General features: G+C 41.9%; 1 long non-coding RNA gene across 2 annotated transcripts in view; it reads left to right on the top strand.

Annotated features, from left to right (window-relative positions):
- LOC143837992 (uncharacterized) overlaps positions 1-14948 on the top strand; it is a 137241-nt gene extending 122293 nt beyond the window's left edge. For both annotated transcript variants that reach the window (XR_013231188.1, XR_013231189.1), the window contains 3 exons: positions 62-185; positions 1409-1852; positions 14450-14948. This is a non-coding gene — a long non-coding RNA (uncharacterized LOC143837992). The remainder of the gene's footprint in view (positions 1-61; positions 186-1408; positions 1853-14449) is intronic.
- Positions 14949-16020: the final 1072 nt, after the last annotated feature.

Raw genomic sequence — 16020 nt, forward strand, 5'->3', positions numbered from 1 at the left:
TATCCCCATTTATTTGAAAGGAGAAATGGCCTGTTCTAATCTTTCACATTTGTTTTTACAGCCTGCCTAGATCCACTGGGTCACTGCATAGTGCAGATAAAATGGCATAATCTTGTGTCCCAAAAGGTACAGAATCTAGGAAAGACTGTTAAAGACACAGTTACAGCAAAAGAAAGATGGACAAGGTAAAGAAATTGTATGCAAAAGCACTTGTGCTTCTATTTCTCATCTGGTTTTAAGAATGGACAGGGAACTATTTTCCCACTGGAGACAAGAGATCACATATCCTGTACCAGGCCTTCCTGTCACCAGTCCGTCACCATTCAGTATATCACGGGAGAGGGACCTTTTCAGTGTCCTGTCACCAGGGTCATAGCCAGAAATTTTTTGTCGGAGAGACACATTTTTGTGTCTTGCTCTGCAAAACACTAAGTACAACCTACCACCAGCCATGCCCCTGATTCATATGAGGGAGGGGATATTTCAGGTTGGGCCCTGCCCCTTTCTCACCACCCACAGCTATGGCCCTGGCTGGCACACTGACATCACTTCCTGTGCAACCAGAAATGATTTCAGCACATTGCTGGCAATGCTCTGTTATTTGGACAAAATTCTATAGAACTTTACAGTAAAGAGTTCTGACCTAAAGCTAGGGCTGTTCTTGCAATGAACGATTCCAGTTGTGCTGGAAATGACCTCAGTGGGTCAGTAGGGACCTCAGAATGTCACCTCATGCTAGCAACCCTATTTGATGGTGAATTGGATAGCCCACTGGTCAGTCTAGCCATGTACTATGCCTCAACCTGAAAACTGGACAGTGATGCAGGAAGTGATGTCGGTGCATTGCTTGTAAATCCCTCCATTGGTTGCCAGTCTAGCGCTGGTAATCCTGTTTTGCCTATGCACTTGCTCACAGATACACTCTTGCTTTTCTTTCTAGAAAAGTTACCACAAAATATTTGGAATAATTTTGGGAGGGCCTAGGTGCACTATGTTGTTTGGATTACTATATCTTCATCTCAAAATAATATTACTTTTAAAGCTGGGAGACAGTGACTCACTGTGGTTCACTTTTCACTGTTTCAGGTCAAATAACAGCCATATGAGATTCTGGAATGAAGAGACGTTATTGTAAATTATTTAAAGAAAATTAGAGATTTCTGGATTTTGAGGCATAGATGACTACAGTATAGTGGAGCATTTGTTTTTTTAGTCTTCATCAGCTTTCCTACAATACAGCAGTCCTAAATGGGGAACCAAAGGAATGGGGGAACACATTCTCTAGAGGAGTCAGGGTGGAATCTATAGCTTCCTTCTGAAACACATTATAGAAATTAATCAGAAGTCAAATATAATTCATGTTCACAACAAATATCAGTCCTGATAATCGCTCTTTCCATTACCACAGACAGGCTGTCCCAAGTCCTTCAGAGCTACCTCTTTTCCTGGGTCTCTGCCTGTCCCAATGGACCAGCAAAATAAAATCACTGTTCCCCCCAGCACAAGTAAGATTCCAAGTTATACACTGCAGTGAGTTCTGGGCACCGTCATTCAGGAAACATGTTGACAACTGGAAAGAATTCTATTGACAGCTGTTCTACAAATTATGGGTACAAAGTCTGAAGGAAAACAGGTATATTTCATATTGATTTCAAAAGAAAGAAGAAACAACAGTTTGTTCTCTATGGTCTATTATGCCTATTATGCACGGCTGCTGAAGCGGCGGCATGGAGAACGCGGAAGAGGAAGAAGTGAAGCAAACCACTTACGCACGGGACGGAACGCAACGCAATGGCGGCAAAACCCAGAGTATCCGAGGTGGGCACTGACACGTCCTCAGCCCTAATCACAAGTAAGTGTATCATCCATATCCAGTCAAAAATTAGGTTTAGGGTTATGAATGGTAAAGAGGTGAAACCGCAAATCTCTGCTTTAATAAAAAAGTACTGGAGTGAAAGTATGTTTCTTTGGTATAAAACTGTTTAGAGAGGAAGATGGTAGGGCTGGGAAATACCTGGAGATTTGAGGGTGGAACCTGGAGAAGGTGGGGCTTGGGGAGGGAAGGCACCTCAGTGGGGGACAATGCCATACGGTCCACCTGCCAAAGCAGTCATTTTCTCCAGGGGAACTGATCTCTGTTGCCTGGAGATTAATTGTAACAGAAGGAAATCTCCAGCCACTCCCTGGAGGTTGGTAACGCCCCAAGATGAAACTATCCTTTGGTGCCACTAAAAACTTTCTTCTCTGAAATGCAGACTGAACAAGAGACAATACTGGAAAGACAAATCATTCTTACACATTCAGTATGGAATGTGTTTTCATTTTGTTACTGTTCCTATCCTCTTGTGATTTTTAAAAACACAGCGTTCACTTTCAGTCACATCAGTCCACTAGAGGGCCCTAAAGTACAAGTAAATGATGGTTTCAACATAGCTGTGTTTTTCACACAGCTTACCCCCTGGGCTTGACCTATCCCACGAGTGATGAATTTTTAATTGCAACATAAAATAAGGAACGTAGGAGAAAAGCAATAATAGTGTAACAGGCCTTAGAATGAATGGAAATGTCAAGCAGTCATTAAATTTCTCCTGGCTAATGGCTACAGTAATCCAAAAAAAGAATTGTATCAATGGAATTGTTCACATCAGGTTTGCCCTTGAGCAGCACCCCCCTTGTTAGGTTACACTTGAGCATACTTTATTTTTTTGTTATGCTTGCTAAAGGAAAGAGGGCCAATGCAAGTTAATGGCTTGTTAAGTTGAAATAAACGCTCATCCATGCAAACCTCTTCTTGGCAGAAAAACAGGCAGACACAAAATGGGATGAAATAGCGTGTGGCTGCTGATAACATTTGCATTATCACATGAATCCAGTTTACATATTCAGATGCAATACGGTCTCGGTATGGTGTATACCTCTCCCTCATGTATTTTGTTCCGCATATTTGGGCTTGCGTGGGAAGCATGCAACTGCAATGCATCAACATGCACCTTGTTGATTTCGGGGCACAAATCACTTGCAAGCCTGATAATATCTTGCAGTACAACAAATATCTCTTCCTGTACATGACAGGTGAGGGAAGTCTGGGCCTGCTGTTGAGGGAGCCCAGTCTTTTGAAGCATCTGGCTTTATAAATGGCTTCACCAATTATCTGTTTCAATTCTCTGACAGCTTTTCTGTGGTGCAGAACTCCAAAGGGAGACTCCAAAACAAGAAAGCAAGTGTGGCTAAAGGAGATGGAGCCGAAGTCTCCAGAATTCTTCTGAAAAGCAGACACTGTGGAAACTAATCAGGAGCCATTTGAACAGAAATGTTTGCTGAGCATCACAGCAGCTGTTGCTAGGGAGGAAAGCTGACAGACATGCTCCCTTTGGAAGCAGGAATGTCACCATTAGCCTCAGTAGGAGCATGACAAGGGCAAAATAAGGTATTTGTTCCTTGCAGTTACTCTGGGAAAAATAAATAACAGTCACATCAGTCCACTGATAAAATGCAGGTGAGAAATGGATCATTTGGTAGAACATTTGGATCAAAATCTGGATTGAATAAGGTAGCTTGAAATAAGGGATGGACCAATTTTTCCTTTAATTGTAGTGATGCTTCTCTCTAGCAGTTCCCTGATTTGATAGTCAGTACTAATTATATTTACCATTGTTTCTGTGTCATGTTAAGGATATAGGTATTCCTTCATGAGGAACAGAGAATAGAAGCATGAAAAAGAAGGCACTTGGCAGATAGATCAAAATGGATATGTTTGGTTATAGCAGCAGAAAAGAGCAAGAGTCCAGTAGAACCTCAAAGAGTAACAAAATATTTGTGACAGGGTATGAAATTTTGTGAGTCATGGCATCGGAAGAATTGAGCAGTGACTCATGAAAGCTCATATCCTGCCACAAATTCTTTAAGGTGCTATTGGACTCTTGCTCTTTTCTACTTGACAGATAGAAAGAGGAGTATATTTTACAAAATGAGAATAATAAAAGAGAAGAGGAAAAGGAAACACAACAAAGTCAAAACCCTAGAGAGTATTGAAGACCTTAACTGAAGACCAAATAATAAGTGCAGTATGAAAAACGTTTTTTACTGGTGGATTAGGCCGACAAAAAGCCCCCTAGACTCATCTAAAGGAGTCATTGCCACTATGGGGGAGGAACACCGACAGGGACCTGGCTGGTGGGAGAGAACTCCCAGCACTGGCATCCTCTGGAAGCACTACATTGTCATGGCAATGGGGGCGTGGCTAAACCAGGCATCTGTTAGAAGGATGGTCTGACAGGGCCTGAAGTTGTAAATATCACAGACACCTCATAGGTTCATCACTAAATAGGTAGTCCCAAAGCAATTCTCACAGTTAATGTAAGCTCCTGAACCTCTGTCCAGGTGTAGCAGGCTCAACCTGTTCCCAACCATGCATAGTCTAAACAGGATCTATGCTGGTGGTTTGCTTTTAGGAAATTTCAAAAGAAAGTTACTAAATCTGCAACTCCCAAGTGTAACTAATAGTGCAGCTGGGGCTGAAACCCAAATTATATTGCAGTTTTCTCAAAACAGATATTAGCATTGTAAAAGAACCTCAAAAACAGCTTCAGGGACACATTCTAATGATCACTAAACAAAGGCAATAGGTTTTTATAAGAAATTCAAATGTTTCCTAGAACCTCTTGGATCTCCTGGAGTGCATTAAAAAATAAACAAAGCAAGCACTGAGCCTCACTAAGGCACAGGAAAACAACAGACACCGATTAAATAAATTATTTTGAAACTAAAGTATCAATATAATACTCTCCAGGCTTCTGAAGACACATTTCCTCTTCTTAAAAAGAAGCCCGCTTAGACTTGATAGGCAAACCTGCAAGCACTTTGGTCAATGTATTTCCAATGTAAACCACCAACCTCAAACATTAAACTCTTATTTATTTATTTCTTAGATTTATATCCCGCCTCTCACAACTTTTGTCACCTCGAGGCAGCTAACAATTAAAAAACATAACAATGTCCCATAAAAACCCCATTTAAACCCCCCATTAAACAACAGGCAAGAGTTGGTGGTGAAGGAGGTGGGGACCCTAGGGGGAAGTGACCATGTCCTCATAGAATTCCTTTTGAGATGGGGAGCCAAGGAAGCTTGTAGCCAGATGCGGATGCTGGATTTTCTTAGAGCAAACTTTAATAAACTCAGAGACATGATGAGTGTCTTACCATGGACGAGAATGCTGGAAGGGAAGGGAGCATGTGAAGGGTGGGTGCTACTCAAACAAGAGCTATTGCATGCTCAATCAATGACTATCCCAGAAAGATGAAAACACTGCAGGAGCTCTAAGAAGCCTATTTGGATGAACAGAGAACTTCTAGAGGAACTAAGAAAGAAAAGGCAAATGTTCAGGAAATGGACGGAGGTACAGAGCTCTAAAGAAGAGTACCTACAGGTTACTAGGCACTGTAGATCAATCATAAGAAAAGAAAAAGCTGAGAGTGAGCTAAGACTGGCCAGGGAAGCCCACTGTAACAAGAAAAGATTTTTCAGTTATGTGAGGAGCAAACGTAAAGTAAAGGAGGCAATGGGCCCACTGTTGGGTGTGGATGGACAAACTCTAATGGAGGATGCAGAGAAAGCAGAAAGGCTCAGCGCCTATTTTACATCTGTTTTTTCCCCACAGGTCAAAGGGTTTAGGCACATCTAGAGATGGCAGTAGCCAAGAGATAGAGTCTGGGTGGCAGGTTGACATGGACAGAGAGGTTGTTGAGAGGCATTTAGCTGTACTGGATGAGTTCAAAGCCAGATGAAATGCACCCCAGAGTGCTCAAAGAACTTTCCAGAGAACTTGCACAACCCTTGTCCATCATCTTTGGGACCTCTTTAAGGACTGGAGATGTCCCGGAGAACTGGAAGAGAGCAAACGTTATTCCAGTCTTCAAAAAAGGGAGGATTACCCGGGAAACTACAGACCTGTGAGTCTGACCTCTGTTTGTGGGTAAGATAATGGAGCAGATATTAAAGGGAGCGATCTGCAAACATCTGGAGGACAATTTGGTGATCCAAGGAATTCAGCATGGATTTGTCTCCAACAGGTCCTGTCAGACCAACCTAGTTTCGTTTTTTGACCAAGTGACAGGTTAGCTGGATCGTGGAAATTCGTTTGATGTCGTTTACTTGGATTTTAGTAAAGCTTTTGATAAGGTTCCCCATGATGTTCTAATGGATAAATTGAAGGATTGCAATCTGGATTTTCAGATAGTTAGGTGGATAGGGAATTGGGTAGAGAACCGCACTCAAAGAGTTGTTGTCAATGGTGTTTCATCAGACTGGAGGGAGGTGAGTAGCGGGGTACCTCAGGGCTCTGTGCTTGGTCCAGTACTTTTAAACATATTTATTAATGATCTAGATGAGGGGGGTGGAAGGACTACTCATCGAGTTTGCAGATGACACCAAATTGGGAGGACTGGCAAATACTCCAGAAGATAGAGACAGAGTTCAACGAGATCTGAACACAATGGAAAAATGGGCAAATGAGAACAAGATGCAAATTAATAAAGATAAGTGTAAAGTTCTGCATCTGGGTCAGAAAAATGAAAAGCATGCCTACTGGATGGGGGATACACTTCTAGGTAACACTGTGTGTGAACAAGACCTTGGGGTACTTGTGGATTGTAAACTAAACATGAACATGCAGTGTGATGCAGCGGCAAAAAAGGCGAATGCCATTTTGGGCTGTATCAACAGGGGCATCACATCAAAAACACAAGATGTCATAGTCACATTGTATATGGCACTGGTCAGACCACACCTGGAGTACTGTATACAGTTCTGGAGGCCTCACTTCAAGAAGGATGTAGATAAAATTGAAAGGATACAGAGGAGAGCAATGAGGATGATCTGGGGCCAAGGGACCAAGCCCTATGAAGATAGGTTGAGGGACTTGGGAATGTTCAGCCTGGAGAAAAGAAGGCTGAGAGGGGACATGATAGCCCTCTTTCAGTATTTGAAAGGTTGTCATTTGGAGGAGGGCAGGATGCTGTTCCCATTGGCTGCAGAGGAAAGGACACGCAGTAATGGGTTTAAACTACAAGTACAACGATATAGGCTAGATATCAGGAAAAATTTTTTCACAGTCAGAGTAGTTCAGCAGTGGAATAGGCTGCCTAAGGAGGTGATGAGCTCCCCCTCACTGGCAGTCTTCAAGCAAAGGTTGGATACACACTTTTCTTGGATGCTTTGGGTTGATCCTGCATTGAGCAGGGGGTTGGACTAGATGGCCTGTATGGCCCCTTCCAACTCTATGATTCTATGATTCTATGATTCTAATAACAATTAAACAATGAAAGACCTTCCATTACAAACAATGTTTAATTAATCAATACACCAATTGACTCTGTAAAAGTATACATAGTGATTTAAGGCATATTAAAGACACTTGCAAAGATGGGTAGGATAAGGGATCAAAATGGTAGGGACCTCACAGAAGCAGAAGAGATTTAAAAAAGGTGGCAAAATTATACAGAAGAACTATATGAGAGTGAGCTTAATGTCCCTGATAACCATAATGGGGTAGTTACTGACCTGGAGCCAGACATCCTGGAATGTGAAGTCAAATGGGCCTTAGGAAGTCTGAGCAACAATAAAGCTAGTGGTAGAGACAGCATTCCAGTTGAACTATTCAAAATCTTAAAAGACGATGCAGTAAAACTCAATATGCCAGCAAATTTGGAAAACTCAACAATGGCCACTGGATTGGAAAAGGTCAGTTTACATTCCAATCCCAAAGAAGGGCAATGCGAAAGAATGTTCAAACTACGGCACCATTGCAATAAATTTCTCATGCAGCAAAGTTATGCTCAAAATTTTACAAGCTAGGCTCCAGCAATATGTGTACCGAGAACTTCCAGAAGTACAGGCAGGATTTTGAAGAGGCAGAGGAACTAGAGATCAAATTGCCAACATACGCTGGATCATGGAGAAAGCTAGGGAGTTCCAGATGAACTGCTACTTCTGCTTCATTGACTATGCTAAAGCCTTTGATTGTGTGAAACACAACACATTGTGGCAAGTTCTTAAAGAGATGGGAATACCAGAGCATCTTATTTGTCTCTTGAGAAACCTATATGCAGGTCAAGGAGCAACAGTGAGAACTGAACATGGAATCACTGATTGGTTCAAAATTGAGAAAGGAGTTCGGCAAGGCTGTATACTGTGGTCTTGCCTATTTAACTTGTATGCGGAGCATATCATGAGAAAGGCAGGATTAGAGGAGTCACAAACTGGGATCAAGATTGCAGGGAGAAATATCAACAACCTCAGATATGCAGATGATACCACTCTAATGACAGAAAGTGAAGAGGAACTAAACAACCTGTTGATGCGGGTGAAGGAGGAGAGTGCAAAAGTTGGCTTGAAACTCAACATCAAGAAAACAAAGATCATGGCATCCGGCCCTCTCAATTCCTGGCAAATAGATGGGGAAGAAATGGAGATAGTGACAGATTTTATTTTCTTGGGCTCCAAGTTCACTGCAGATGGGGACTGCAGCAAAGAAATTAAAAGACGTGTGCTCCTGGGGAGGAAAGCTATGGCAAATCTAGACAGCTTCCTAAAAAACAGAGTCATCACCCTGCAAACAAAAGTGCGTTTAGTCAAGGTTATGGTGCTGGAGAAGACTCTTGCGAGTCCCTTGGACTGCAAGGCGAACGAACCGGTCAGTCCTAGAGAAGATCAGCCCTGACTGCTCCTTAGAAGGCCAAATCCTGAAGATGAAACTCAAATACTTTGGCCACCTCATGAGAAGGAAGGACTCCCTGGAGAAGAGCCTAATGCTGGGAGCGATCGAGGGCAAAAGAAGAAGGGAACGAATTAGAATGCAGTGGCTGGATGGAGTTACTGAAGCAGTAGGTGCAAACTTAAATGGACTCCGGGGAATGGTGGAGGACAGAAAGGCCTGGAGGATCATTGTCCATGGGGTCATGATGGGTCGGACATGACTTCGTACCTAACAACAACAATAAAGACACTTAATTGTTCATTTAACTATTTATCACTAAACCTGAGCCATATGGAAGGGCAGTATAGAAATCAATCAATCAAACAAACAAACAACAAACAAAACAATGCTTTAGGGCAGGGGTAGTCAACCTGTGGTCCTCTAGATGGAATGCTGGCAGGGGCTCCTGGGAATTGTAGTCCATGAACATCTGGAGGACCACAGGTTGACTGCCCCTGCTTTAGGGCACTGTTGACCGCAAAGCCAAGAGATCAAAAGGCAAAACCAGTTCTCTACAGAGGCATATAAAATTAAACTTTCACACTGTCAGATACAGAAGAAACACTGGGCTGGAGCTCAGTCATAACATGCAAGAAACTATCAAACTACGCTGGAAGAATCCGGGATGTATTATGCATCATAGAAAACTCACAAAAAGACTGCCAAAAATGACGGGTTTTTTTTGCAGTGTGAAACCCATTGTGTTATTTTCATTTTTTTATTGCAAACGCTGGCCACAGTACCGGCAGTGTTTTATCAGCAAGGTTTCTGAAACTAGCTTTACAATTTCTTTTCTTGTGTTATGGCAGTGATAATGGTCTTTTTAACTTTTTTATTATTTTTATTTTTATATAGATACAGAAAAGAACAAAGACATAATATATTGGCTTAAAATATCACCTCTCCCTCTAACCCCCCCCCCCCCAAAGTCCCCATTTGCTTGAAATTTCCTTTCCTTTGCTTCTCCTTTCCCTTCCCCAATCTTCTTAAGGGGGTCTCATATCGAGGCTTGCTGTACCTTGTTGTTTCCATAGACTTATATTCTGTCCAGTTAGACTTCGGCGTAGAAAGTGCCATTGTACTCCTTTCCATAGAATATTCACCGATGGATCTTGAAGTAGTTGTACCTCCTGGACTCCAATCCACAATGTATCAGTACGATTTTTTTCCTGAGAAGCTCCTTTAAATCAATTACTTTCCATTTATCTTTTGGCTGATTCTTGTGTACTGTTGCTTTGAAATAGCTGTATACCTTTTTTAAAAGGGTGTCCTTATCTGGGGAGTCATTTTTCTGAGGGGCTCCAACACCCCCTTTTCTATCTCCAAAATTTCAGATTTCTCTTCTGCTGATGATTTAAAACTTTGTTTAGAGCTGTCATCAACCACTGTTTTAGTCCATCAATCCTGTTAAAAACTTCTTCCTTGCCATCTTGGATCTCCTTGAAAATATACTTAAGCAAACCTTCTGTAAATGCTTTGAAATCTTGAGTTTGTTTCTCTATTAGATGGCCCATTCTTTTTAACATAGACATATTTTAGGCTTATAAGTCACCAGCCAAGCTCAGACAATATTGCAAATAGCCAGGAGAGGTCCTCCCTCAAAGGGTTTTGACGATGTTGCTTAGAAAGTCACGGAGCTTCAGGAAAGGTATCGCGCGAATGCCTTATCAAGGAAATCTCCGCGAAGTAATAAACAGACTGGTTTAATGCTTTCTTGTTTTTCAGTGTTATTAGTATATCTCACCTTCCCCCTGAAGTTATAAGAGGAAAAAAATAACTGGCAGGAAAGGCTTTGTAGGAGGTAACTTCACTGCCGCTTCTTGATAACAGAGCAGGGGGAGGTATGCAAAAACAATTTAAAGTCACTGGAGAATTACTCACTCTTAGATGTTTGTAGTCAGAAATTAATCTCCGTAGAAATTCTGAAGACTCTTCCAGGCAGCTCAGGGAGTGATAGGAAAAAAAAACAATTTTTTTTAAAAAAATGAGAAGATAGAAAAAGGATAAGAATTGGCCCCACGAGTTCCCAAGAACTTCCTTAGTAGAACACCGGGAAGGTTTGCGCACCTTGCCCCTTTCTGCCAATTGCAGCTGCAAATCAGCTCGTTAGGTTCCAGAGTTCACTGATAGTGAACTGCTCAAGAAGCCATATTTCTCCGCCCCCCTATAATAGTCCTTTTTGATGCATAAATGTGAACATGTTTTTGGTCTCCACCCCTTTTCTGCTCGTCATCCCTCGTCTACCAATGGGAACTCAAGTGCTTGCTGCTGATACTCTGCCTTTGTCGGTGATCATGTGAACATGCCATTTGCCCTGGCAACCCAGCTTACTTTATTGCTATGTAAATTAGTAGAAATTACCCTGTGGTATGCATTTCCTCCACAGCCTTCTGTGAACACCCCTGAGACTACAAAGCTCTACCTCTGATCAGTGACCATGGGGGGTGGGGGGAGCTTGAGGCACCTGCTTCTGATTTCTGCTTCCTCGGTGTCAGTGATCAGGTGAACATGCAATTTGATTCAGTCTCCCATTGCCCGCAATAGCCCGAGGACAGCCTGGGTGTTTCACGCGGCTTTTTCTTAAGAAGGAAGGGGCTTTGCCCTAACTCCGGGTGGCTTTCTGGTAGCTAGTTTACAATGATTTCCCCCAGAAATCAGTCCTTCATAGATTGATTTCCTCATACCAAGGCTCTCCGTCTTAAAGGTACTGGCTACAATTAAAATGCTAATTATGGATGTTAGTTGGAATGTGAATGAAATTGCCTAGCAATGGAACTCCCTCCTCAAATTCTCATCCTCCTTTCAGAGTTATCATAGAAACTTTTTAAGGTGCATAATCACTGAAAAAACAATAACAATGCAATATGACAGCTCATGCATAAATGGGAATGTTTTAAAAACATTTTTAAAAGGGTTGGTGAACTGACTGCTTTGAAAACTGATCCATGCGTAAACTAAAGTGACCAGATTGTCCCACTTTTGGAGGGACATCTAGGGGTACCTGGCAAATTGTACTTATGTTGAAATTTAAAAAATATATATTACAATACTATTTTTGCATTCTATGCTGTCTATGAAACTTTTTGTTGCTCCATATAGACCAAATTTTTAATCAAGACCCCCCCCCCCGGTCAATGGTGTCCTGCTTTACCAATGTTAAAATCTGGTCACCTTAGCATAAGCCCCCAATGGATATCTACTGTCAGAATTTGACTCTCCCCTTGGGGAAAACATGAGTAATGACAGTGAATCTCTATTAATTCCATAATAGGTATCCATTTAATACATATTTTCCCTAGAATTCAATAATATACTATGCTTACTTCACTGCTATTATCTCATTGAAATTGTAACAGAGTCCTACAAATTTAAGAAATAGGCCCTCACAGAAGGTATTTACCACAGGCAATTTATCAGAGGCAAAGGCCCTTGAAATGTTTAACTGCCTACCAGCCAATAAATCCACTGTGTAAAAAAACTGTCATAGGTTTGTGCTTTGCTTCCTTGAGCTTGTATAATTGGGAAAGCAAATGGTAAGCAAACAAACAACAATTAATCAGCTGTTGCACAACATGAATGTGGGAGAAAGCAGACTATTTTTTGTGTTGGTCTTTGCTATTAGGCAAGATGCAAGATTTCACCAAAGTTTGAATAAATCCACCCCCCCCCCCATATACTGAAACTCTTAAGAGAATAAAATCAGAGTCCAGTAGCACCTTTAAGACCAACAAAGATTTACTCAGGGTGTGAGCTTTCGAGTGCAAGAACTCTTCCTCAGACTATGAACTCTTGTTGCTATTACAGATGTTTTTTCAGTGGCATGGTAGTCACAGCTGCTTCAGATTTCCCCCTCAGTGGCGTGGTTAGCTCCCAGAAGCTGAACTGTGAAAGTACCTCCACTCATGTGAAAGCATGGTTCAGGCCAACTGAAGCCCTTCATTCGGGGGGAAGTTGCCTAGGCCAAAACAACATACTTGGCACCTAAGGCAGCTAGCATGGATGCAAGAAGACATCTGTGTAATTTCTCAGCAGCAATTGTGACACTGGAGTCTGAAGCAGGAAGGAAAAATCTCTTTATTTGGAGAAAGGAATGTCTAAAGTTTTTGAACTGCTCTCTGGGCAAGGTCTGAGTCAGCTTTTATTTAATCTGTTGTGCTTGATCTGTTTTATCTGTTGTGCTTTATTTGGTCTGTTGTGTTGCTTCCTTTCCTTTGTTTACTTTAGTGCAGTCTTTCTCAACCTTTCTACTGTTGAGAAACCCCTGAAACATTCTTCAGGTTTTGAGAAACCCCAGAAGTAATGTCAATAACCACACCTCCCTGCCACATCCCAGAAGTCACATGTCACCAGAAGTGACATCACCCAAACACTCCCATTGGACGTGACATCATGCTCTGCCTCCCTGCTTCCCCAATGCCAGAAACAGCTCAGTGGGCTGGGCCAGGAACAGGGCCAAGGCAGGCATCCACTTCAATGTTACCCCCTGCCACTTCCCAACACAGTTAAGTTTAAATTAGACTACTTACCTCTTTGGACTCCAGTTGCTACCACATATGGCAAGTCTCAGCCAGCAAGTGCCCCTCCCCTTTTCACCCCCTCCAGGCCCATCATTGGCCATTTTAGAGGAGGTGGATCAACATCCCCATATATGGTTGTATCACCTGATTTTTTAAATTAAAAAAAATATAACAATTCTCCCTTCTCTCTCTTTTTAATATGTCATATGTTTTACTAGTACAGGGTACTTTGGATGTCACCCCCCATTGCAAATAAGTCAGGATTGGGGGCTTTTATTGAGAGTGCAAAGTGACCAGTTATCACCAGGTATTTCTGCTTTGATTTAACACATTCACTCCCTCATTTGGGGAGCAGGTTACCACCAGCATGTTGGGGTGTCTTATGTTACTATTCCAACACTCAGAATGTTACCTATGGCGAGGTGAGTGTACCTAGCTGCATTACATATTTGCCTGGTTGTTGGCCCTGTGCCATTGGGTCAAGTGTGTTTTAGAGTTACAGTACACTTGGAATATGTCTTGGATACAGCCCTCTGTTCAGCTCCTGCCTTGTAGGCCCCCCTTTTTGATCATGTAGGCAGGGGCTCTGGAACCATGGACACTAATCTTTGTTCAGCATTTGAGGGGCTTCATGCTGAAACAATGACATTCCAGTACATCTCTCCCACAACCCTCTCTACAGCCAACTTGGTAGTGGTTAGAATGGTGGCCTCTAAAATGTAGAACCAGATTTGATTCCCTGCTCCTCCACATGCAGCCAACTGGGTTACCTTTAGCTAGTCACAGTCCTGTTAGACTAGCTGAGCAGTGTTGTCTATGCTTTCTCGGCCCCACCTACCTCAGGGTATGTGTCTGTTGTAGTGAAAGGAATGGTAATGAGTTTGCAAGCTGCTTTGAGACTTCTTAGGGTAGTAGTTTTGAGACTCCTTTAGGTATAATAATAAACTATTCTTCTTCTACACCAAGCTGAGTTGGGAGGAGCAGTGTATGCCCATTTTCCAACTTCCCCTTTGGCCTTTGTAGATGCAGCTTGGGGTGGGGGAAGGGAAGGCAACAGGTGGAGCTACAGGTGGTTAGGGTTGTCATGAGTATGGACTCATCTTGAACCATGACACCATACTGATCTATATTATCCACCATATTTATTTATTATATTTATTATATTGAATTGAATCTCAGACTCGCCTGCCCTGAGAGATGGACGAGGGCCTTCTCTCCTGCCCAGCAGTGCCTTCCTGAACATTGCCATCTGTGGAATGACATCCTGCCTGGAGGAGTCAATCATAGCTATTTGGAGCAGCTTACTAAAGGATGCAATAAGATCCAGCCTGGAAGAATAGATGTTGCCCACAGCCTTTCAGTCTGAGCAACTTGTGCATGGTACAAAGACTGTGTGCTAATGCTGTGGGTGTGGGTTCTTGACCTCCTCCTGTATTCAGATTTTGTCTTAGATTTCTCTTCCATTGACCCTGAACTTTGGCCTAACTCTATAGCTATCTGACTTCTGGCTTAATTTTTCTTGCTTCCATGCCCTGCTGCACTATTTTGCATCAAACAATCTGTGCCAGTGATTTTGCTGGCTTGACTGTTATATAATTGAACCACAAATACTTATGAATTGAATAATCTGTTATGGGCACCTGTGTTACCATTACTAGACCTACTCCCTTAACTCTCATGAATAAAGATATAGCAAATAAACATGTTCAGTGTGTCTCCTCTTGGACCCAGCTACAGCTGCTACTGTAGTTGGCCTGAGATATGTTCAGTGGTATGGGAGGATTTTACCTTAATCTTCCACTATATGTCAGTAGCTGTTTATTGCTGCCCCATGCTGGATTTACCCTTAAGGGGGAAAAAAAAGAAGACACATCTGTCAAAAAATGGCTGCTTGAATCACATTAGGAAAACCTTGTTCAGATGTTGATGCTTCCCTGGCTTCAGGGAAATCTTAAAGCAAGCAAATCAGTGTGCCATCTGTCTCTGTGGTCTTCATGGCACGGTAATATTATCAACTTCCAGAGAACTATAGAGAACATGAATCTCCATACTTGTAACACTTTTTACTTTTTATACCTAATGGAAGACTGGTTACCTGCTAGTGAAATCACTACTAAAGGATGGATGAGATTTACCAAAGTATGTGGTACAATTGTCTGCTATGATGGCCCTTGTACATTTCCCTTCCTCAGGGGAAAGATTTCCCCTTCCATTTTTCTTTCCCTTCTGTGACTGAACCACCCTATTTATTTGTTTGCTTCTTTCCTGAAGAATTCTGGCTGTCCCAGCCTGTCCCAGTATAATATTTTGGCTGTTTGCTCAATCCAGGGATCTGAACGAAGGAATGAGAGTCCCCTTTAACTTATACGACTTAAATATCATTTGAGAAATTTTTACATTCCAAATTGACAAAAGATATTGTATATTAAATGTAAAGGGTGAAAATAGGATAAAATTCCTGAGGTAACTCAATATAGATAACTCAGGTAAAATCTGTACATGCACAGATTTTTGTTCTTATATTTCAAGCTAATGAGAGTTTCTTAAGCAATTCACAGTTACTTAAAATCTTTATCTGAGAGGTTTCCCCCCCAGTGTTTTCTAAATACCTTTAGTATTCTCTGATTCATTTGGTTTCCAGAAGGGTGGTGCACTCTTTCCAGTACCCAAATCCCTTCTCTTGAAACACCAGTACTTATCTTGAGTTTTAACTGACTCTTAAAATCATCAAAGACAGGGCATTTCCACAC

This window comes from Paroedura picta, chromosome 5 (assembly GCF_049243985.1).
Source record: "Paroedura picta isolate Pp20150507F chromosome 5, Ppicta_v3.0, whole genome shotgun sequence".
Classification (NCBI taxonomy): Eukaryota; Metazoa; Chordata; class Lepidosauria; order Squamata; family Gekkonidae; genus Paroedura; species Paroedura picta.